The sequence below is a fragment of the Hemicordylus capensis genome, chromosome 2 (assembly GCF_027244095.1).
Source record: "Hemicordylus capensis ecotype Gifberg chromosome 2, rHemCap1.1.pri, whole genome shotgun sequence".
In the NCBI taxonomy this organism is placed as follows: domain Eukaryota; kingdom Metazoa; phylum Chordata; class Lepidosauria; order Squamata; family Cordylidae; genus Hemicordylus; species Hemicordylus capensis.
Window position 1 is genome coordinate 153,761,391 of NC_069658.1, and position 23,561 is coordinate 153,784,951.

Here is a 23,561-nt window from a genome sequence, read left to right on the forward strand (position 1 = left end):
GGGCTGCTCCGCCCACCGCCACGGAGGGGAGGCCTGCTAGATCAAATCCCCACCCCCGGCCACGCACATGGCAGCTAAAATTATGAAAAACACTGGAGGTTCAGCGCAGCAGGGCAGCGGCAGGGTGGGCACGGGTGGTGGCAGGATGCCCCGCTGATATTTTCCCCAAGGTCCGGGGGTAAGAGCGCCTCTGCATCCAACTGCCAATAGCAAGATGTCTCCACAACCTGCTTCGCTGCACTAAGGAACAAATTAGGTGAGAAGAAAGATGTATATTTTGAAATACTCAGCCAAGGCAGCATGTGCAAATGTAATTATTTATTTAATAAGTTAACATTTGCTATATAACAACTTCAACAACTTCTTCTTCTTTTTCTTCTTCAGATAAAAGGTGGTTTTGATTGCAATGAGTGCAAAATAAAGTAGCTCAGCTCCGGCAACAATGGCTGTTCTGCTGCCTCTTTTTTTCTGACCGGAACATCCTCCATCTGTTTGTTCGGAGAAGTGCCTTTTCTTATCCTTGTTTCTAAAGAAAATGGGCCTGACACTCTTTCTGTCTTACAAGCAGTTTGATGGTTCTATGACTGAAGTCCAGAATTTCTTTGATCATCTGCTTCTCGATGGACAGCATCGCCAAGCCATTAAGTCTTTGCCTCCAGATCCCCAAAGGAAGACAGGACACACGTGTATGGATGAAAACTAGGGCCACTTTATTAACTATAAACTATGCAGAGATTTGCAACAGGTATAACTATAACCTCCCTAAACTAGAGTGTGGGCAACTCCAATCCCCTTTTCGGGTAGGCACAGCCTCCTAGCGAGGGCTGAGCTCCTCTCACTGTTGGGCAAAGCAGCCAGGCTTGGCAGATGCCCTATGAAACCAGAGCATAGCCCCACCAAGCCACACAGTTTACTGTGTCAAGGAGGTAGCCACCAGGGTCACCACCACTGTTCCCTCCAACATGGATCCCCAGATGTTGTGGACTACAACTCCCATAATCCCCAAGCAAAAGCCATTGTAGCTTGGGATTCTGGGAGTTGTAGTCAACATCTGGGAATCCCTGTTAGAGGAAACACTGGTCACCACCCCTCCAGCCCCAAAGCTCTGAGTGGGTCAGCTGAACAGTGCCCTAAAGTGGTTCCTTCGCTAGGTGACCAGATTTGGCTTTTTAAAAGCCAAATTCTGGCTTACGGCTCATTTGACCCATGAGTATACCCCTTAGGCTCTGGCCGCCTCAGACACCCCTGGGCCACAAAACCCTGAAAGGTTGTTCCATGAATCCATCTCTACCTGAAAGTTGCCTATGGCTGAGCACCAATCAAGGTCTTAACCTCCAAAGCCCACACTCACCTGCCAAAGTGACCACTTAACCTGCAACCAGACTCCCACCCCTAAAAATGGGGCTATTCCCTTTCAAAGACAGTCAGTGAGGAGTAGGCGAAAAAATCTCCACGCAAAGCCAATCAGGTGAAGACCAAAAATTCCTACTCGGCCCATAAGCGACCAGCTAATCTCTCACTGAACTAGGGAGGGTGGGCGGGAGCCGCAAAGCCTGCAAAGTTCGGAGGAGGGAAGCATGTGTGCCGCATAAGTAGCAGCAGCGCCACACTGACCCCATTGGCCATCCAATGCATGTAGCCACTTCTCACAGAGGACGGCTACATGGGAGCCATGTCCTCCTGGTCAGGGCTGATTTGGCTTGATCTTGAACTGGACCACCTTTCCTGAAGGCCTGTCTGGTTCGCGATCAAACCATCGAACCAGCCTGGTTCGCAGCAGACCAGTTTGCTATTGAACCATTCGTACACACCTCTCAGGGTCCCAACATCTCTAGCCCCCACCCTGGTGGGAATGTTGCCAACCAGGGTGGGAACGCTGCGCCCTCAGACGGGTCCCAACCCCCACCTGCTGAGACCGGCAGGCCCTACTGGCTCTCTCCCAGTGGTTTCATGTAGGTGTTAAAGTACTTTGGAGACAATATGGAGCCCTGAGGAACACCATATGAAAGTTCAGATTGGAAAGAGCAACAGTCTCCAAGGGACCCCGTGTGGAATCTGCCCGAGAGGTAGAAGCGGAACCACTGCAAAGCAGTGCCTCCCACCCCCAACCCCCTCAGACACTCCATCACCAAAGATGATGATTTCAATATGACAGCCGATATGCGTAAAGATGTGCTTTTTCGATTGTACTGTGTAACTAATCAGGCCAGGCTTGCAGACTCTTGAAAACTCAAGAAGTGTTCTACCATATGGCCTGAAAGACTAGCACATAGGCAAATACATGAGATCAATGAGCTTGGGGGAAATGGACTTATTAAGGACTTTAAAGTGGAGTCATGCAGAGAAGCTGCCACAAGGTGCCAGTGTTGCTTACTTAATAAAGGGGTGAGACCCAGCTTTTCTGCATGCCAGACACAGACAGAGTCACAGCGTCCTCTGGAGCTAATACATTCTGATGTCATAGGAACATAGGAAGCTGCCATATACGGAGTCAGACCATTGGTCCATCTAGCTCAGTATTGTCTACACAGATTGGCAGTGACTTCTGCAAGGTTGCAGGCAGGAATCTCTCTCAGCCCTATCTTGGAGAAGCCAGGGAGGGAACTTGGAACCTTCTGCTCTTCCCAGAGCGGCTCCATCCCCTAAGGGGAATATCTTACAGTGCTATTCTCCCATTCACATGCAACCAGGGCAGACCCCAACCTTCTCCCAACCTTGGAGAAGCCGCTGCCAGTCTGTGCAGACAATACTGAGCTAGATGGACCTATGGTCTGACTCAGTACATGGCAGCTTCATATGTGTTCCTAAGTACTTGCAAAGCAGATTACCAGCTAAAGCAATAGACAATACACCATTTGGCTTGGGCACAAACCCTCTCTAAACCATGTCAAAATGTTGGGATCAAAGGCTTCTGCATATGTCCCAAAGGCCAAGAGAACCCAACTCAATCACAAATGCAAACTGGGAGTGTTGGTTGGATATGCGCCTGGCCAAAAGGGATAGAGAATCCTTGATCCTACAAGTGGAGAGGTGAGGATCTACAAGGTGGTGTCATTTGATGAGAAACAAGGGCCAACTAGAGGTGATGTACCAGAACTTGTGCCAGAAATCCAGGTGAAAGAGGAAGCACGTGGGTGGAGTCTCATGATGCAAGAGCCAGACAGTGAATCCAAAGAATCTGTGCCACAACCAGAAGGAGGTTCAGAAGGGGATACAGATTCAGAAGGGGCTGCACAGCCTGAGCCAGAACTGAGGCGCTGCTAGAGGCCCAACAAAGGGGTTCCACCCAAAAGGTTCTCTCTTGGGACCAAAGGAGGAGAGCTACAAGAACCCACCACATGGGGAGAGAAGGAAAAGATGCCAGCTGACAAAAGGTGAGAAATGCAGCATTTGAAGAAATTGACACCCTGCACAAAAATGAGACTTGAAGACTTGTGTCAATCCCCGCAGGAAGAAAGACTGTGGGATGCAAGTGGGTCTTGAAAGTCAAGCAGGATGCAGAAGGGGATGTAGAGCACTACAAGGCAAGGCAAGTAGCCAAGGGATACTCCCAGAACTATGGTGAGGACTACAATGAGACCTTTGCACCACTTGTGACAGACACTTCAATTAGGACACTGCTCAGCGTGGCAGCGGCCAGAAAGATGCAAGTTGAACACATGGATGTAAAGACTGCCTTCCCTCATGGGGAAATCGAGGAAGACATCTACATGCAACAGCCACCAGGCTATGAGGTACCTAGAAAGAAGGGGCTTTGTGCAAACTAGAAAGGAGCATCTATGGCTTCGAAACAAGCAGCCAGAGTGTGGAATGAGAAACGAAATCAACTGCTACTTAAGGAAAGGTTCTCGCAAGGAAAAGCTGACCCCTGCCTATATTCAAGATTCAGAGACAATAGATGGACTTACATCCTGACTTCTGTTGATGACTTGACTATTACATGAGAGGAAAAGCAAGACAGCCATGAGACTGTACAGCACCTGAACAAGGAAACAGAGGTGAAGGAAGTTGGAAACCTCTCCTATTACCCTGGCATCCTAATACAAAAGAGAAGGGGATGGGACATTCCTTCTCCACTGTAAGTAAAAGATAAAGGATCTTCTCGGATGCCTGGCAGCTTCCTTGGTGCTTTGCTAAATATTCACAAACTGCAACAACAGCCTCCTTGAAGTGAATGACCGTCACTGGGTTTGTGCATGTGTACTTGGTGAAATTACAATGCTGCAGCAACCACATTGTAAATCTCCACAAGCCCATTCTAAGGAGACATGGAGAATCCCAGTGCAATTGTCAAGTTGTACACAATGCTTTTCGAAGTGTTAGCAACAAGATGGAGATCAGATCCTAGGAGGCCGTTTTCAGCAACAGCTCCCTGGTGACCACCAGTACCTGGTCTGACCATTCACACTCCAATTTGCTTGAAGAAAAGCTTGGCCATATATGGGCAAAACTTAAGTACCCCAAAATATACCTAGGATACCAATAGCAGGGGCGTAGCTATAATTGAGCAAAAGGGTTCAAAGAACACAGGCCTCCAGCTCTATCCCTCCCTATTTTCTCGATTGTCTCCCTTACTCTGAGGGGCCGCCAGAGAGAGGGATGAACACGGGCCCCCTCTCCCCTAGCTATGCCCCTGACCAATAGGGCTGGCTCATTATAAGAGAATAGCAACTCAGGCTTGTATTGTGCCAGCTCAGATGCAGCTCTTTGATTAGAACCTTGAAGTCCACTCCCCTCTTCCACAATCAAGCGTGATTTCGGTGCATGACAAGCAACACCAAACAGCTTGAGATGTCCCATGTGCAGCCTGGCTTGCTCTGTACAGGCCTCTGCTACAGGGGAAACTTGTCTCAGGCTCGTTAGATTGTCGTGAACATGTTCCAAAGCACAGCTTGGGGCACTCCCTTCTTCTTTGTCTGCTCCGCTCCTTCCTTCCTTCCTTCCTTCCTACCGTCCTTCCTTCCCTCCTCATGAAGGAAGTACAAGTTGCAGGCTTTTAATCTAAGTTTGTAACTTCTTGAAAACAAACTGTTTTAGAACAGTTTGTTTTTAAAAAACACTTTAGAAAACACTTAAAAACACTTTCTCCAGGCCTCTACTCTGAGCTCATCCAACTGGATTACTCTGCTAAATGAGGGAGGTGGATTCAAATTCCCCTCTACAATTGGGACATCCGTCAAGCACGTCACAATAGGCATGTTCACAGCTGGTGCCCTTCCTGATTGGGCAGGCAGGCGGGCGGGGGACTCTAGTCAGACCTGGCCAGGAAGAGAGGGAGAAAGGAACATTGGTCTTACCATGAAGGGTTCTTTTTCCCTGTAGTAGGAGATCCTCATGATGGGTAGTGAACTGAGCATGCTCGAGACAGAACTGGACCACATGACTTGTTTGTGGGCGTAGCCTCCTCCGTCCTAACCCCAGTTCCAGGGCTGTTGGGCGAGGTGGTATGTCGAGTGGAGAGAGCTCTGTGTAAGTACTCTGTAAGCTGTAGGTAAAGAAGAAAGTGGGAAGAACTCGGACGAGAGGTTAGAGAATAAGATAGACAAGTGCAAAAAACAGCCTAGGAGTCTACTCCTGAGGGGCTGCCTCCATCCCTGATCAGGGCCATCCTCCAGTGGGCCCCGTTAACCATCTGTGTATCTAGCTCCCAAAAATACATCCGGGTGGGGCTGAGGATCTCCTACTACAGGGAAAAAGAACCCTTCACGGTAAGACCAATGTTCCTTTTCCCCCTGAGTAGGAGATCCTCATGATGGGACGTCCCCAAGCTGAAGACACTAATCTCTGGGATGGGAAGGATGTATTCAAACCCCTTGTCAAAGCACCGTGCGCCCCAAGGCTGCCTGTGTTGCTGAGTGGACAGAACCTTTTATTTCCTAGGGGAATGGAGCAGCGGAAGGCCAGGTGGCTGATGCTCTGCAGATCCCCGATAGTGGGATGGTCTGGAAAAAAGGCCGCAAAGGTAGCTGTGCTTCTGGTCGATCGCGCCATGAACCGAGTGTTGCGATCCGAGTAGGCTGGGTGAATGCATGATCCGATCCTGCCAGTCGAGGTGCCTTTAGAAACTCTGTTCCCCAAAGAGAAGAGACGGAAAAAGACAAGGAGGGTGTTGGACTTGTGAATGTGTCTGGTGCGATGAACGCCAAGCCCTGGGCCCATCAGGCTTGTGCTACAATCATTCCCCTGGCTGGACAGGGGAAAGGCAGAATGAAGGAAGAATGTCAACTCTGGATCTATGAAAGTGAGAATTAACATTTTGGGAGGGAGGTGGTGTTCAGACCATGATGCACTGCATCTAGCTGGAAGGTGCAATATACCTTCTGTGCCAAGAGGGTACCTAGCTCAGAAATCCTTGAGCCAAGGTAATAGCTACCAGGAAGAGGGCCTTATAAGACAAGAGCTTCAGTGGACTGGTAGAAATGGGCTCGAAGGAGTCCTTCGTGAGAGCGTTTAGGAACTCAGTTGAAGTCCCCGGCAAAGAACACCTGACTAGAGAGCAGACAGGTGTGTCGCTCCCCCAGGAATTTGTATGGGAGTGGGTGCAGGTTCGGTTGGCCCAAGTCAGTGGAAGCAAAAAGGGCAAAACCGGGGCTAGTGAGGAGGTTTGGTGCCTCAGGGTGCTTGGTTGCCGAGGAAGGTCTAGGCCGGCCTGGAGAAAGGTGAGGACCTCAGGCACCCCTGTGGGGAATGGATCTCTCTTTGTGAGATCAACCCTCTGTGGAAGGCGAGCCAGGATATATTCAATTGGTTGATTGGTGTCTGAAGCTGGAATGGTGTCCTAGACCTGTAGTTTCTTTCTCTTTCTTTCTTTCTTTCTTTCTTTCTTTCTTTCTTTCTTTCTTTCTTTCTTTCTTTCTTTCTTTCTTTCTCTCTTTCTTTCTGACAATACATACACATAATAGAAGACCAATACATAAAAACATCCATTAACCATCCTTCCAGATATGTAAATAATTAGATGGAGGAGAATAATTAAAATTATCTTGATTTGTGAACCGAATAAAACTGACCAGATCCTAAAGAAAAATCAGGAGAATTAGCTTGATCTGTTCGAAGACGAATAATATGAGTCAATTTTTCCCCCAGATATGGCAATGTGCCACAAGACTGGTACCAAGAAGTCAACGACATAGTTTTATGCTTCCAGCGTAGTGCAATGGAAAATCCAGCCTCAGTTAACACAAAAACGATAAGATCCTTAGATGATAATGTCAAACTAACTTCCGAAAATATATGTAATAGAGGCAACTCTGCCCAAAAGCAGAATGAGACCAGCATAAACGGAAGTATTATCAATCACAACACCCTATCACCCTATTATTTATTATTCATAAACTTCTCTCAAAATGGTTCTAATCAATTGGGGTATCGAAATAATAAACATCCTTTCATCTATTGTGTGACACCTCCCAGACATCAAGTAATCGGGAGGGAGAGCCAAAGTTGGAAATTTGGGATGACTACAAATGGTTAACAAGGGGAAATATGGGGAAAATATGGGAGGGCAAAAATTTTATGCCAGATCCCCCAGATCTTAAAGGTGGTACTTAAGGTGGATTTGTAACAGATTTAGAACTCTTAATAAATTCAAACCTCAATAACTGGTTGTTGAAATTACCAAGATGTTCCTCGGGAACCTTCATCTTCACCCAGAACCTTTCCAGGTCTACTATTAACCACAAAATATCCCGAAGATGCGAGGCTTCATAGTAGGCCATTAAGTTTAGAACTCCGATACCATCCTGTTATACTTTCCTATATAATACACTATTACGAAATCTGAACCTTCTGACAGAAAAGCATCTTTGTGGCCCTTGGCCACTAAGTCCACACACTCAGCCTCCCGGCAGAGAGCTATACCGCTGGAATCAGTGTGAAGTAGTGTTGCCTGTAAGGGTGAAAGGGAACCGGACCAACTACGGGGGGCCCATTGGGCTCTCTGTGTGAAGAAGGCATGGCCTACTCTTATCCCATGTTTTGACCAAAAACTGGGTCTAAGTGGGACCAAAAGGGGTAGCTCCCACAAATGGAGCAGTAATCAAAGGAAACTTAGAATTATCATCATCATTTTGGGTCCTAAGCCAAGATGACCTGTATACAGCCACTCCCACTGCTATGGCCCGACTGTGTACAATCTAAGCTAGACTTGGCTCTAAGAGCAGCAGTCTTGTTCATTTAGTTGGTGAAACCTGGTGAAACCTTAGGCTGGTCGGGAGGGACGATCTTGAACAGTGCCTTGGTCCAGAGTCGAACGCTCAAGCAAGATGGGGTTGGTAGTGCATAACTTGAGGGACGTGGCTGAAGGTGTCTCGAACCTTCAAGAGAAGGGAGTGTCAGCGCCTGTCATCCTGGGGCTAGAGAGGTCCCTGTCCTATGAGTGTAGGAGACCAATTGAGCCCCTGGAAGGGACAACCTTAGGCATGGCCAAAGGTATTGAGGGGTCCCCTGGGACTGGACATGTTTCTTGGGAAGGTCAACCATCGGTTTGGCTGAGGCAGGGCGCTGCCACTCCGCGCACATTGCCCTGCGAAATAGAGGGGGGAACATAACTGTGGATGTTACCGGAACAGCTGCAGGGAAAACTTGTTAGTCCAGGGGCGAAGACGTCTCTGCAGCTTCCGACGGGGAGACAGCACTGATTGTGCGCTGCGCCTTAGACAGTAAAACCTTCCGAGTTCTGCTAAGGAAAAAAGGTCTGGCAGAGTTAGAAATGGGCGGCATCACATCCCCCCCTGATAATTCCTCTTCCTCCTTGTCTGGCTCCAATGGCCCAGTAGGGTCCAGAGGCAGAGACTGCAAGGAGCCCCTTTTTCTGACTGATGGTCAGGTGGTAACTGGGCTGTAGGCCTCCCCGGTCTTTGGGGAAGGGGAGGGTACGAGGTGATGCCTTTCAGGCTCTTCGTAAAATACTGGTAACTGTATAGCTACCCGCGAGGATTTGAGCTGGCACCCTTCTGCTTGTTAATCAAGCATTTCCCTGCTGCACCACTTGAGGTGACTGGGGGGAAGGGAAAAGGGGAATGGTGCAAGTTGACCCGGTGTGAGACCGGAAGGCCGCCTTATTACTATTATTATTATTACCTTTATATCTCGCTCTTCCTCCAAGGAGCCCAGAGCGGTGTACTAAATACTTAAACTTCTCTCTCACAGCAACCCTGTGAGGTAGGCCCGGCCGAGAGAGAAGTGACTGGCCCAGAGTCACCCAGCTAGTTTCATGGCTGAATGGGGACCTGAACTCAGGTCTCCCTGGTTCTAGTCCAGCACTCTAACCAGTACACCACACTGGCTGCCCTAGGGAGCATGGGGCGTTAACAACTCCTGTTCCACCAGCGAGGGTGGGAGGAAGAGGGGAAAGAATCCCTGCGCCTTCTCTTGGTTTTGCATGGCAAAAAATCTGGTCATACACCAACCACGCTCATACGGAGGAAAAAAACCCCTGAGCCATGGGCTGGGTTCAGGCGAGGGTGGAAACAACTTGGGAGTCACACGTGTCCCTGCGTGTAAGGGGTGAGGCCCCGTAGAACTGGTAAGGGCCATGCCAGGGGAGTAGCAAGCGAGGCTGTCGGTGGCTCAATGGAAAACTTTTATATCTACAGTGTTCAGTCTCCCATTCAAATGCAAACCAGGGGGGACCCTGCTTAGCAAAGGGGAAAAAATTCATGCCTGCTGCCACAAGAACACTTTCCTCCCACTGCTCCGAAAAAACTCACGCAGCCATTGAGAATCCCGGGAGAGAAAAAGTCTTTACTTACAGCGGTGACCGCTGAGGGTGTGGACCAGCCGGTTCCCCCTCAAACGCTGAGGCCCCAATGGGCGGAGGATGAGACGCCAGGATAGTGCCCACCGGGCTCTGGTCGTCTCCCTCAAAGCGAAGGCAGGGAGCGTGTGATCAATCCATCATGCAGCGTGGAGGGAATGCGCAGACCAGCCGGTTCCCCCTCAGACGCTGAGGCCCCAATGGGCGGAGGATGAGACGCCAGGATAGTGCCCACCGGGCTCTGGTCGTCTCCCTCAAAGCGAAGGCGCTTGTTGGATCCAGCCTTCCACTTGGCGCCGTTGGGTTGCTTTCGCTTTTGATTTCCAGCTGGCCACCTGAATCAACAGGCGCTCCCTTAAAAGTACCTTGGAAGGACTCCCTCAGGCTGGCGCCTCTATTTCTTGGCGTCCGCTGCGCCTGGACCTCTTGGGGGTTTTGGCCAAGTGCCGCCCCAAGGTCCCCGTCCCCATTGTCTGAGCCGGAGGCTGCAGGGGGAATCTGAAGCAGTCCTGCTGGACTAAGGCGCGGCAACAGCAAGAGCGGAGAAAACACGTGCGCAGCTGAGAGGCCTGAGCCTCCAACGCTGAGCCCTGAAAGGGTTCCTCTGAGAGGAACTCCGCGCTGGCCAGGACCCCTCCAAACAAATGCAAATACTTTAGTAAGCAGCCAATCAAGCCGAATGCAAGCTACAAGGATTAACTTGAGTAGGAAAACTTATCTGATTGTTTGTTTGTTTGCTGGCTCCAAAGAGAGGCAGCTCCCTTCCCCACCCTTGCAGAGCCCAGCGGAGAGCAAGGGGGGGCGGGGGAGGGAAACCACCAGGCAGGCCCAGACCCAAAGAGTGGTGACTCCTCTTTCCCTCCATAGCCAGAGGCTGGTCATGAAGGAGAAGAAAGAAAACAAACTGAAGCAAAGGCTTAACTGCAGGAGCTCTCTCCTAAAACATCCTATCCCGAGCAAGACAGAACTGGAACTGGGGTTAGGACGGAGGAGGCTACGCCCACAAACAAGTCACATGGTCCCGTTCTGTCTCGAGCATGCTCAGTTCACTACCCATCTTGAGGATCTCCTACTCAGGGGAAAAAGGCAAAGCTGTTATGTAATCCTACTTACTTTGCAAAGAAGCCTTTCCTCATCTTCTCCCCCATTTCCCTCCCTGTCTAACTCTTCCCCCCTGAATAACTATCCCTCCTGTTACTAAAAGCTGACTGTCCCTCCCTACCCCCTAGACCCCTCCCAAAACCACCACAAACAAACAAACAAACACTAACACTAACTGTAACACTGAATAAATAAATAAATTGATAAATAAATGAATGGATGAATAAATAGATGGATAAATAGATGGATGGATAAATAGATGGATGGATGGATAGATAGATAGATAGATAGATAGATAGATAGATAGATAGATAGATAGATAGATAGATTTGACAGATACAGAAACGGACTCTCTAGTACTCTCTTTCCTCTCTATCTCTCCAGCTCCTCTCCACCTCACCTCCTCCCTCCTCACCTAACTCTCCCACAAAGAGCAGCTGAGCCCTGGAGGTGTCATGAAAGAGGATGTGTCATAAGCCTCAACAATGGCCATTGGTCTTCTTGCCTCTAGAGGATGTGTCATAAGCCTCAACAATGACCTTTGGTCCTCTTGCTTTCAGGACTTGGAGGCATCTCCTGCCAACTGGGCAAAGAGGCCCCCTTTTAAAGTGGGGATTCTCTTCACTGAGCAGGGGAGGGGAGCACCTGGCTCTTTCCACCCACTGTACAGTAACCCTCCAGTGATGGTTGCTGGTGTCTATCTTATATTTCTTTTTAGATTGTGTGCCCTTTGGGGACAGGGAATCCATCTTTCTTTCTATCTTCCTTCCTTCCTTCCTTCCTTTCTTTCTTATTACTCTGTGTAAACTGCTTTAGAAACTTGTGTCAAAAAGAGGTGAAGAAGAAGAAGAAGAAGTTCTTTCAAACCTCACCCTTCATGTTCTAATGTCGGTTTATCTGAGAAATCAGAGGGCTCTCTTGACCACCATGTTTAAAACAACACCATCACAGGTCCCTCATAGCAGACACCCACACCTCCATCCACTGCCATTCATCCAAACAGCTACCTTTGTGGCTGAGGTCTGCTCTTGTTTCTGCAAGACACAAGGACTCCTTCCTTCAGTGCCATCTTGACACTACTTCACACCTGCACGGACACACACCTGATTGCTTTCTCCCCCCTCCCCCACACTGGCTCTGTCCTCTGCTCTTTCCAGAGTGTGGCAATGCTATCATGTGCCCACCAGGAGGCAGCATAGAACAGGTCGGGCTACCAATCTTACTTAAAAGAAAAATAAAAAAAATAAATCTGGAGTTCTACAGACCTTTAAAAAAAAAAGTGTTTTAACTGTTTTGGTGGGAAGGAATTTATAAATGAATAGATGTTTCAAGTGTAAGGCAGACATCCAACACAGACATATTTAGTGAAGCTATAGATCTTTTGTTTAGAAGCATTATTAATATCCTGTTTTTTCAATCAAATATTCTCAAGCAGGCGCATGGCTACAATTGAACAATGGGGGATAAATGTCCCTGAACCCCAGGGGGAGAGGGACCAGCTGGCTTTGGTGACAGTTTGTCCTTTGTTTTCCTGCTCATGCCTCTCTGAAGAAGAGGGGGTAGGGGCCAATCTTCACTTTTTAGCTAGGGCCCACTTCAATCTGCCATGCCCCTGTTCACAAGACAGCTTGATTTTGCATCTCATTCTCAAACTAATTATTGCACTACTATTGCTGTCATAATGAAATCATCATCTTTGGTGATGGAGTGTCTGAGGGGGTGGGAGGCTCTGCTTTGCCACTTTCATATGGAGAAGACATAACCTCCCTAATTGCCTGCCTGGAGATGGTGATGGGCTGGATGAGGGATAAGAAACTGAGACCGAATTCAGATAACACGGAGGCTCTTATTGTGCCTCTTCGGAAATCGGGGGGTGATTTTGATCTGCCAGTCCGGGATGGGGTGACACCTTGCCAGAAGGAACAGGTACGTAGTTTGGGAGTGCTTCTGGATAGAATCTTCTCCTTGGGGTCCCAGGATGCGGCGGTGGCCAGAGGTGATTTCTATCAGCTTCGGCTTATACGCCAGCTGTGTCCATTGCTTGAGATAAATGGCCTCAGAATGGTGGTCCATATGCTGCTACATATACCTCGGTGCTTACATTTGCTGGTAACCTCCAGATTTGACTACTGCAATGCACTCTATGTGGAGCTACCTTTGTATGTAGTCCAGATACTGCAGTCGGGACGGGTTGCCAGATGGGTCTCTGGGTCCTCTCGGAGGGACCATATTACTCCTGCATTGACAGAACTACACTGGCTACTTATAAGTTCCAGGGCAAAATACAAGGTGCTGGGTATAACCTATAAAGCTCTGAACAGGTTAGTCTCTCAGAGAACTAAAAAGGGGGAGTGGGCAAAAGGCTTGGAAGGTTGATTTAGATTAGGGATACAAGAAAGGCCCTTGTGGCGGCCTCTCTGTGGTTGACTGCTGCACTATTACGTCAGTAGCCTCCTCCCTCCTTCACTTCGCGCCACACCAGTTCCTGCCACCCCCACCCCATTGCCCACCTGCACAGCCCCAGGGACCCTCAGCCACTTGCCATCCTGCTTGCCTTGCCCTCCGGCTCCGGCCTAGGATCGGAGCGGCCTGCAAACTGCACAGAGCTCTTCTTCTCTCCCCGCCTCTCAGCTGATCAGTGGGTGGGCGGGGCTTCCAGAGAGGCCTCCGTGTAGGCCTCCCCGTAGTGATGTGCACGGTCCGGAGAAGTCCAGTCCGGCACCGAAGGGGGGCCTTGTTTTTAGGGTGGGGAGGGCTTGCTTAGCCCTCCCGCCTCCTTGCCCCCGCCAGCGCCCGTATTTCCCAGTATAGGGGCGCTGGAAACCAGCCGCCCCCCCGCTGCCACCGCAGCGAAAGAACTCCCACTGGTACTGCCAGCCCTCCCTCCCTCTCTCCCTCCCAGCTAGCTGCCCGCCCGCCCGCTCAACCGCTCACCGCTCACCCGATAGGAAACGAGAGGAGCTCCGGCACAGAGCTCCTCTCGTTTGGAAGGCCTCCGGCATAATGGTGTTTTGCGCACGCGCGCATGCGCGCGCCGCAAAGCACGCCGTTCGCCGGAGGCCCGGTCTACCTGCCGGGAAAGTTTACAGTGTACTGTGCTTGATTGGCCAGCAAACCCGCCTGACCTGACCTCACAGAGAATCTATGAGGAATTGCCAAGAGAAGGATGAGAGACATGAGACCAAACAATGCAGAAGAGCTGAAGGCCGCTAATGAAGCATCCTGGTCTTCCATAACACCTCATCAGTGCCACAGGCTGATAGCATCCATGCCACGCCTCATTGAGGCAGTAATTGCTGCGAAAGGGGCCCAAACCAAGTACTGAATATATATGCATGCTTATACTTTTCGGAGGTCCGATATTGTTCTATTCTACAATCCTTGTCTTCTTGGTTCCATGTAATATTCTAATTTTCTGGGATTGTGGATTTGGGGTTTTCATGAGCTGTACGCCATGATCATCACAATTATAACAAATTAAGGCTTGACTTATCTCGCTTTGCATGTAATGCGTCTGTCTCATATATCAGTTTCACCTTTTAATTTGCATTACTGAAATTAATGGACTTTTGCACGATATTCTAATTTTCCGAGTTTCACCTGTAGTTAAGGCAATCTACTCCTACAAGGTATTAGGGGATCAGTTGGAAGATTACTCTGTCAGGAACAGACACAGCTTGGGGAGGTGAGCAAGCTTTTCTAAACATCTAGCCTTTCCCCCCTTCAAACTAACTAACAGGAGGAGAGGAGATTTTCAGGGGCTGTTTTCTCTTTAAGGGATAAGTCCTAGTCTCTCTCTCTCTCTCTCTCTCTCTCTCTCTCTCTCTCTCTCTCTCTCTGTGTCTGTGTGTATTATTTGCCAGGGCTATCATTTCCCAGGGCTTGCAAACTCCAGTGTTTTAGTTTGTCCCTGCCCGGAGGTGGTGGAGTCATCTAGGGCACTTCCCAGTGTATTGCACAGAGTGCCACATGTATGACTATTTGCCCCATGGGCAGAAGTCATGGGTGTGTGCTCGGTGTAAGGAGCTCCTGGCTCTCAGGGAACAAATTCGTGAATGGTGGCGGATCTGGAGAAGCTCAGAGAGACAGAGAGGCATGTGGATGAGACCTTCAGGGACGTGATAGAGGCATCCCACTCCAGGGCTGATAGCTCCTCTGCTGTCAGGGAGAATGAAGGTCTCGGGCAACGACGACATTGGTCTGAGGAAGAGGGAAATGCTCCTTTAGAAGGGACCCCTTCCATGGATGATGAGCCCATATCCTCTCGCACAGGGGATACTCCTCCGGGGGGTGGGGGCCTCCTTGTAGTGGGTGATTTGAACATTAGAAGTATAGAGAGATGGGTTTGTGACCTGCGTGTTGACCGCACGGTGACTTGCCTGCCTGGTGCGAAGGTTGCAGACATCACGCAGCATCTAGATAGACTCTTAGGCAATGCTGGGGAGGAGACAGCTGTTGTGGTGCACGTCGGCACCAACGATGTGGGGAAATGTAGTCGGGAGGTACTGGAAGCCACATTTCGGCTGATAGGTAGCGTTTTGAAGCCCAGGACTCCCAAGGTAGCATTCTCAGAAATGCTACCTGTTCCACGCGCAGGTACAGTGAGACAGGCAGAGCTGAGGGGTTTCAATGCATGGATGAGACGTTGGTGCGGGGAGAAGGGGGTTAGATTTGTTAGGCACTGGGATACATTTTGAGCAAGCAAGGCCTGTACAAAAGGGACGGACTGCACTTGAACCAAGATGGAACCAGACTGCTGGAGCTTAAAATTAAAAAGGTTGCAGTGCAGCTTTTAAAATGATGCCTGGGGAATTGCCGATGGGAGCTGGGCAGTATCTGGTTCGGCAAAAACCAGGGGCGTATCTAGAGGAAATAGTGCCTAGGGCAAGCACTGAAATTGCACCCCCCCCCAACCCTGTCCAAACATCTGACACCCATTTTTCAGATCAGTGTTTCCCATAATCTGGGAAACATACCAGCGGGAATTCAAACCGGCAACCTCTGGCTTGCTGGGCAGGTCATTTCCCAACTGTGCCATTAGGTGGCTACTACAAGGTCTAAAAAAGGAACATCCATTATGTTCCATGGAGGCATCAGTTATAAAAAATGAAGGCACCCATTGTATTCTGCTGTAAGGAACACATTTTGGAAAAGGCACATCTAACAACCCTGAGGACAAACTTCACTCTGTATTTATTGCATAAGCAGCTTCCTCACTGGCTAAGCAAGATACTCTGATACAGAAGCAGCAAGCATGACCACAAGCACTAATCAATATTTTCATTTAGCTACAAACAGAGTTTGGGGAGGGGGGAAGAGAAGAAATGCAACATGCATGCAATCCCTACGGAAATCAAGACCACTGGAAGTCATGTGCAGTGGTGCTCTTACCCTTGAACTTCAGGGCCTCCACCACACACCCTGGGCGTGGCCGCTGGGAGCCTCCAAATCCCCTTTGGTCTGTCTTGGGTGGTGTGGTCACTGCTAGCCCGCACTGCGCCAGGCAGCCCTGTGCGACCTGTGTCAGGTGCTTTAGAGACAAAGGGGGTGTAGGAAAGGCGTATGTGGGATGAGAATATGTTAAGTTGAGCGTTGAAATGTTTCTGCATAAATATACCTGTTTTATATTCTGACATTCTTGTGAGTTCAGTTGCTGTTTGTACCCTCAAGAAACCACATGTTAAAAATACTGCGTGTGTCAGTGTGAGTGTGTAGGGGGATGATGCATAACTTATAGGGTGTGTGTGCTCCAAAAGGCCTTTAGGTCCAGGCTACAAAATTACCTAGGCACACTTCTGGTCACGCCTCCCGGTGACATAATATTGACAAAGGTTGCCCAGTTACAATAGACTCTCTTCCCCACAGCAGCTGGGGGAAAGGAGTCACCATCCACAGAAGAGGGAGAGATTGGAGTGGCAGCCACATCTTATTTGCAAATAATAGTCTTATCACAACACTCAGATGCCTTAATTATTACAAGCACCACCAGGCAGAGTGCTTGGGGCTATGTGACGCTCAGCTCACATTCCTATAACAATGCTGATGCTTTCAGTCTCTCATGCTTCTATTTCTAAAGCTTTGGAGTTCTTATATTGTCTTTATGTAAGATAAATTTACTTCTCTAGCTCCAAGTTTAACCCATGCTAACAGGACAAAGGAGCACCTTTCAAACCTGGTGCGTAATGTCAGTGTCATTGACCAGGGGCGTAGCAAGGTTGCAGTGGGCCCAGAGACGAGATTTTAAAATGGGGCCCCCCCACTCAAAGTCCAGGGCCTCGGCACACCCCAGGCCCCCAAAGATTTAAGTCTGATATTCCAAAATATGTATGCTGCCTGGAAATACATTTCACTGAATACACACACACACATCACAATATATAGTGATATACATTGAGTACTATACATTTGTTTTACTTTTTATGCCTAGAACACACTAGAAAGATGAATGATTAAAATGGCCCCCTCGCTGCAGATTAGCAAAGGAGACTTTCAACCATGCAGGGTGAGCCTAGGTTTGTTTTCTCAGAATTCTGAACAAATTCAGTCAAGTTCGATTCCAGGAGGTTTTTCACAGGAGGCTTTTAAAGCCCTTCAACACACATCTCCTCTGGAATAGAGGTGCTGCATTCACATGTTGGCCAGATTGACCCTGAAGTCCCTGCAAGTTATTGGGGAGCAGTTCACACACAAGAAAAATAAAATAAAATAAAAGCACAAGACATGCTTCACAGTTCTCACTCAGACCTTCTGGGTTGCAAAACAACTTGAACATAAGTGCATTTATACATGAATGAATGAATGAATGAATAAAATAAATATAATACTGTTTCTTCCAGAAGTTTTTGTAATTTTCTGCCATGAAACAAGCCACTTATAGGACTTTTGAGATAGTTTTTTTTAAGCCAGCAAATTTTCCAAGCTGTTTAAAAATAAATATGCAGAGACTTCTCAGTCCCTCCCCCCATATCAAAGCCCTATGGCAAGCAGATGCATATATATCCGGGGCGGGGGGAAGGTAACCACAAAAAGGAATTCACACTCTACCTGGCCAATGCTGGGCTGGGCAGGGCAGCAAGGGGTCTTCTGCTGCAGAGAGCAGGGGTGGCCACTCTGGCTGCCTCCTCCTTCCTGGCTGGCTTGGGCCCTACTGGAGTTCAGGCTTCACAGAGGCCTACACGAGGCCTCCCTGGAAGCCCCGCCCAGCCGCCGATCAGCTGAGAGGCGGGAGAAAAGGAGCTCTTGGCCGCTTGTCTGCTGCCTGGATGGCCGGCCAGGAGAAGAAGCTGGAGAGACGGCGAAGAGGGCAAGTGGCTGAGGGGCCTTGGGGCTGGGCAGGGGGCAATGGGGAGTCACGTGAGGTGCCTCTGGGGGGCCCCTCCAGGCAGTGGGGCCCCCAGACAACTCTCTCCCCTTGCCCGATCGTTGTTACGCGCCTGTCATTGACCCTTTAGGGAACAGTGACCATCGTGCGATCAAATTCAGCAGACATGCGGGGAGAGAATCACCAAGGAAGTCTAACAAAGACATTTTGAATTTCAGAAGAGGAAACTTTTCCAAAATGAAAAGAAAGCTGAAAGGAAAAAACCAGTACAGTCACTTTGCTCCAGAGTGCATGGAGTTTACTCAAAACCACAATACTAGAAGCCCAGTTAGATTGTATACCCAAAAGGAGGAAAGGTATCACTAAGTCCAGGAGGATGCCAGCATGGCTCATGGGTACCGTCAAGGAAGCCATAAAAGGGAAGAAGACTTCTTTCCGAAATTGGAAGGCCTGTCCAAATGAAGAGAACAGAAAGGAACACAAACTCTGGCAAAAGAAATACAAGGTGACAATAAGGGAGGCAAAAAGAGAGTTTGAGGAACATTTAGCTCAAAGTATTAAGGGGGATAACAAAAACTTCTTTAAATACATCAGAAGCAGGAAACCTGCCAGGGAGGCAGTTAGACCATTAGACAATGAGGGAGTGAAAGGGATTATTAAGGAGGATATGGAGGTTGCAGAGAAGCTAAATGAGTTCTTTGCGTCCGTCTTCACGGCAGAGGATACTGAGCATATACCTGTTCCTGAACCAGGCTTTTTAGGGATGGAGGCTAGAGAGCTGAGTCAGATAGAAGTGACAAGAGATGATGTTCTAAACTGTTAGGAAAACTGAAAACTAGCAAATGGCCAGGGCCGGATGTCATCCATCCAAGAGTCCTCAATCAACTCAAATGTGAAATTGCCGATATCCTTGCTAAAATATGTAAGTGATCCCTGCAATCAGGCTCTGTCTGTACCGGAGCACTGGAAAGTAGCAAATGTAACACCGATTTTAAAAAAGGGATCCAGGCCCAGTTAGTTTAATGTATGTTCCGGGCAAATTGATGGAAAGCATCCCAAGGATAAAATTGTAAAGCACATAGAAGAACAGGCCCTGCTGGGAAAGAACCAACATGGCTTCCGCAAAGGTAAATCTTGCCTCACAAACCTTTTGGAGTTCTTTGAGAGTGTCAACAAGTGTATGGATCAAGGTGATCCAGTTGACATAGTATACCTGGACTTCCAAGAAGCTTTCAACAAAGTTCCTCATCAAAGACTCCTGAGGAAACTTAGCGGTCATGAGATAAGGGGACAAGTACATGTGTGGATTGCTAACTGGTTGAAGGACAGGAAACAGAGGGTAGGTATAAATGGAGAGTTTTCACAGTGGAGGGAAGTGAGAAGTGGGGTCCCCCAAGGATCTGTACTGGGACCAATGCTTTTAAGAACCTTAAAGACATGTAAACTCCATTAAATCTCTAAAAATCAGCCCTCTGCCCAATTCCTTAGAAATAATTCTGGCAGCTTCCCTGCCCCCACTGGGCACTACCACCCACTCTACTCTGCTCTGGGCCACCCCCTTTCCCCCCAACATGAAGCTATACTTTTTCTGAAATCTCCATTATTTCCTATGGGAAAAATCTTAAACTTCAAAAATCCACCAAAAATCAGCCCTTTTCCCAATTCCTCTGAAATTTGGGTGGAGCTTCCTCCCATTGGGCACTACCACCCCCACCCACTAATTTTGCCCTGGGGCCATTTTTAAAAAATCCAAAACATTTTGGATTCAGATTTTGCAATTTCAAACAAAGAACAAAATGGGGGTGTTTTGGATTCAGGCCAAAAACAAAACAGAAAAAACCCACAAAAAACCACACAACCCTAGTTATTTTATTCCCACCACGTTCCCAGCTGCCTCTTCTTTTAGCCTCCTTTCTTGAGGTGTTTCTTTTCTAATTTCCTCTCTCTTGATCTCTCCCAGTGATTTCATGTAGATGTCACAAAGCATTGGAGACAGTATGGAGCTTTGTGGAACTCCACACTTTAGCTTGTGCATAGCAGAATAACAGTCTCTGCGTCTTTATTTTCTTTTTAAACAGTGTCAGAGTTCCACTGCTTAGTGGAGCTTCACCTTTAAGAAAAGGTATGCTGTTTCTGAAGTTGTGACATACACCTTTGTTTCTAATCCATGTGATGAAATCCTCCTATTTTCTATTTTCTATTCTTATAGGTTGTGCTGTGGACCAGTCTGCAGATGTGGTGGTCAGGGAAGGGGAGTCACTAACCCTGAACTGTTCCCAGCTTGGAACGAAACATTTCAATATGTATTGGTACAAGCAACAAAGGCAGAAGGACACACGGCTTCAGCTGGTGAGTTTTTCCTCAGAAGGCTCCACTGGAGAGTCTGACCTTGAGGGAGCATTTAAAGACCACTTCAAGAGCAGAGGGATGGAAAAGTACGCATCATCTCTGGTGGTGGAGAGCGTACAGCGGGCAGGCGCCGGCACCTACTTGCGTGCCAAGCAAGATTACACAGTGAGGCAACTGCTGAGGAAATCAAGCACAAAGCTCTTTGCAGAAGGATGCAAGCACACAGGATAATAGCTCCTCAACAAGGGCAGCCCCAGATCTTTTTCTGAATGAAGAGGAAGAACCAAGTGGCAGCCCCTTCCCATGAGTCAACACGGGGCCCAATCGGCAGGAAAATTATTCAGCGCAAGCCCCTTTGTATGTCTGGAAGCTGTGCAAGAGCCAAGTAGCTTGACAGAGGGTCTACGAATAAGAATTGGCCACTCATTTATTTATTGATTTATCTGATTTATTTATTTATTCGATGCGATCACTAACGAGACACACTGTTGCTCCATATAGTCCAGTCTTGTCCACACGGCCTGGAAGCATCTCTCCGAGGTCTCAGCAGAGCCCTTTTCCCCGGCTAGCTGCCATTCCTTGTTTGGGTGCAGCTCCCATTCGTTTCCATGGGGCTTGCCCCAGAGCACTTTCTGGGGGATTCTGCCCCATCATGGCTCAGAACTGGTACTCTAAATCTGCAAGTCACCTTGTTAAGTGTGAGTCAGAGATCCTTGTCTCAGACAAATGAGCACTTCACCCTAATTTAACAGAAATGACCTCAAGGCTCTGTGTAGTGTGTGTGTGTGTGTGTGATTCTTTTAGCCATTCCTATTTTTCTCCTCTTAATTATATTCAGAACTACTTTTATCCCCTCAGTTTCCCCGCAGGGAACTTCCAGACAGGGTGTTTAGTCAGGAATTGTCACATTCCTTTAACTCACTGTTTACGGTCTCTGTCTGTCTCTTTCCACACAACATCATCATCTTTATTATTTTATTTATTTTATTTTTTACATTTTATATGCTGCTCTTCCTCCAAGGAGCCCAGAGCAGTGTACTACATACTTGAGTTTCTCTTTCACAACAACCCTGTGAAGTAGGTTAGGCTGAGAGAGAAGTGACTGGCCCAGAGTCACCCAGCTAGTTTCATGGCTGAATGGGGATTTGAACTCGGCTCTCCCCAGTCCTAGTCCAGCACTCTAGCCACTACACCACGTACTCTTCCCTTCTTCCTCCTTCCTGCCTCTGCAGCTTATTCTTCCTCTTGGTTTTCTCTCCTTGTTAGCTATTTTCATTCTTCTCTCCTTGCCATAGCGATAACCGGCTTGGGACTCCAGAAACGAATCCAGCGCTTTGAGGGAATGATACTTGTCCTTCCAATGGCTAACCCTAAAGCAAAATGGGGAAGTGGAGAAATGGCAGCTAGAGCAATGAGCCCCTCAGGGACCCATGCCTTGACCTAAGGGCCCTGAGCTGGAATGTCTGGGTTTGTCATCATGGCCATCGACACAGCTGCAGCATCATGGCTCTGAGAGTGACTTGCTGGCAGGCCTCTTGGGGGTGTGACGGAAGGCCTTGCTCACCAGTCTTCACACTCCCGTCTCAAATTAATTGCTGACCTGGGCCAAAGAAAAGCACTGATCAAATGGAGACAATGAAACTCAGAAAAGCTGATCAGGGGATAAAAATAAATAAATCATTTTTTCCTGCCACATTTCCCTCTGAGTATCTGCCTCCCTGAATTTTCTTATTTACTATTAATGCATTCTTTCTGTCTTTTTATGCTGCATATTTGTTAGTTTGCCTCTGCGTTTTATGACATCCAGTCTTTTTGCTGTGTTCTAGGGATGGTGTGTGTGTGTGTGTTTAAAATTTGGTATGAGATTTTTGTTCGTTGTTCTAATGATGCAGATATTCCTACTAAATGCTCTCCCTGATAACTTCCAGTAGGTGGCAGTGCTGTATAAATGCAGGGCATATGAACCTGCCTTTAACCCTAATGAGGGCTACATGTGATACAGGAGATCCGTGACTGGATCTCACATCATTTTCTTTCATTAAAACAGCTGTGGGGAGTGATTCAGATCAGGACCAGGATACTGGTGAAGCGGAGTTTAACCATTCTCCCCACACCATTTCTCCAGCTTAAGTCACTATCCCTGAGCTGCTATTAGTTATGGAGATTTTAAAAGGTACAAACGGAGTAGCTGTCTTTCCCCCCTTTCTGTAGGTTTGGGGTGAAGGGGATTTAGGTCAAGAAATTGTTGGGACAGAATAGCTTAACGTCCTTGCCAATATCATGGCCCTGATTCAAACTGAGGGAGGCAAAGCTGCTTTAGAGAAAGAAAATGACACTGGGAGACCCAGAGGTGGTTCCCATGATCAGTGGGATGAGCAGTCAGTCTGCTCTGGGTGGCTGCAGCGGCCGCCCACACAACTGCTGGCTCCGTCATGGAGCCAGCGGGGGGCTTGGAAGTTTGGGGGGCCGTGCAGCCCCCGGAAGCACCAACATGCCCTGCATGAGTTCGCAGGGCATGCTGGAGAGACCCCCCCCCCAAGCCGGGAGGCAGCTTTTCACCTCCCCTCCGGGGGTCTCCTCGTGAGTTGCTGCGGCACAGAGCCGTGCCACGAAAACTCACCATCAGAAAAAATGGGTTTGCAGAGCACTTGCTCCGCAAACCCGGTTTAAGTGCCGGGCTACTTAAGCGGGTGACCCGCTTAAGAACCACCGGGCTCACAGCCGAGCCCGGTGGTTCTCATGATGGGAGGAAATCGGGCTAGCCTCTGCTAGCTCGATTTTCTCCTAGCGTGTGAATAGCCTCCTAGTGTCTTAGGTATACATTTCCATTCTAATGCCTCAGGTATGGAACTTGTGAAACTCATTTTCAGTAGCCCAGAGACTCAACAACTGTCTTTAGGGCAGGGCGGGCAGGTCAATTGCCCCGGGGCCTGCTCTTTTAACCCCCATCAAAAGGGAGTCCCATATTGGGTGATTTGCCTCAGGTCCTGCACCCTGCCAGGGCAAATGTGGGGTTGATTGGTTCATATCTGC

General features: G+C 48.5%; 1 long non-coding RNA gene across 1 annotated transcript; it reads left to right on the top strand.

The window, feature by feature from the left end:
• The first annotated feature begins 5,453 nt into the window (after positions 1–5,453).
• LOC128344329 (uncharacterized) lies at positions 5,454–22,209 on the top strand. The gene is made up of 3 exons (XR_008315795.1): positions 5,454–5,469; positions 20,389–20,528; positions 21,824–22,209. It is a non-coding gene; the product is annotated as an uncharacterized LOC128344329 (long non-coding RNA).
• The last annotated feature ends 1,352 nt before the right edge of the window (positions 22,210–23,561 follow it).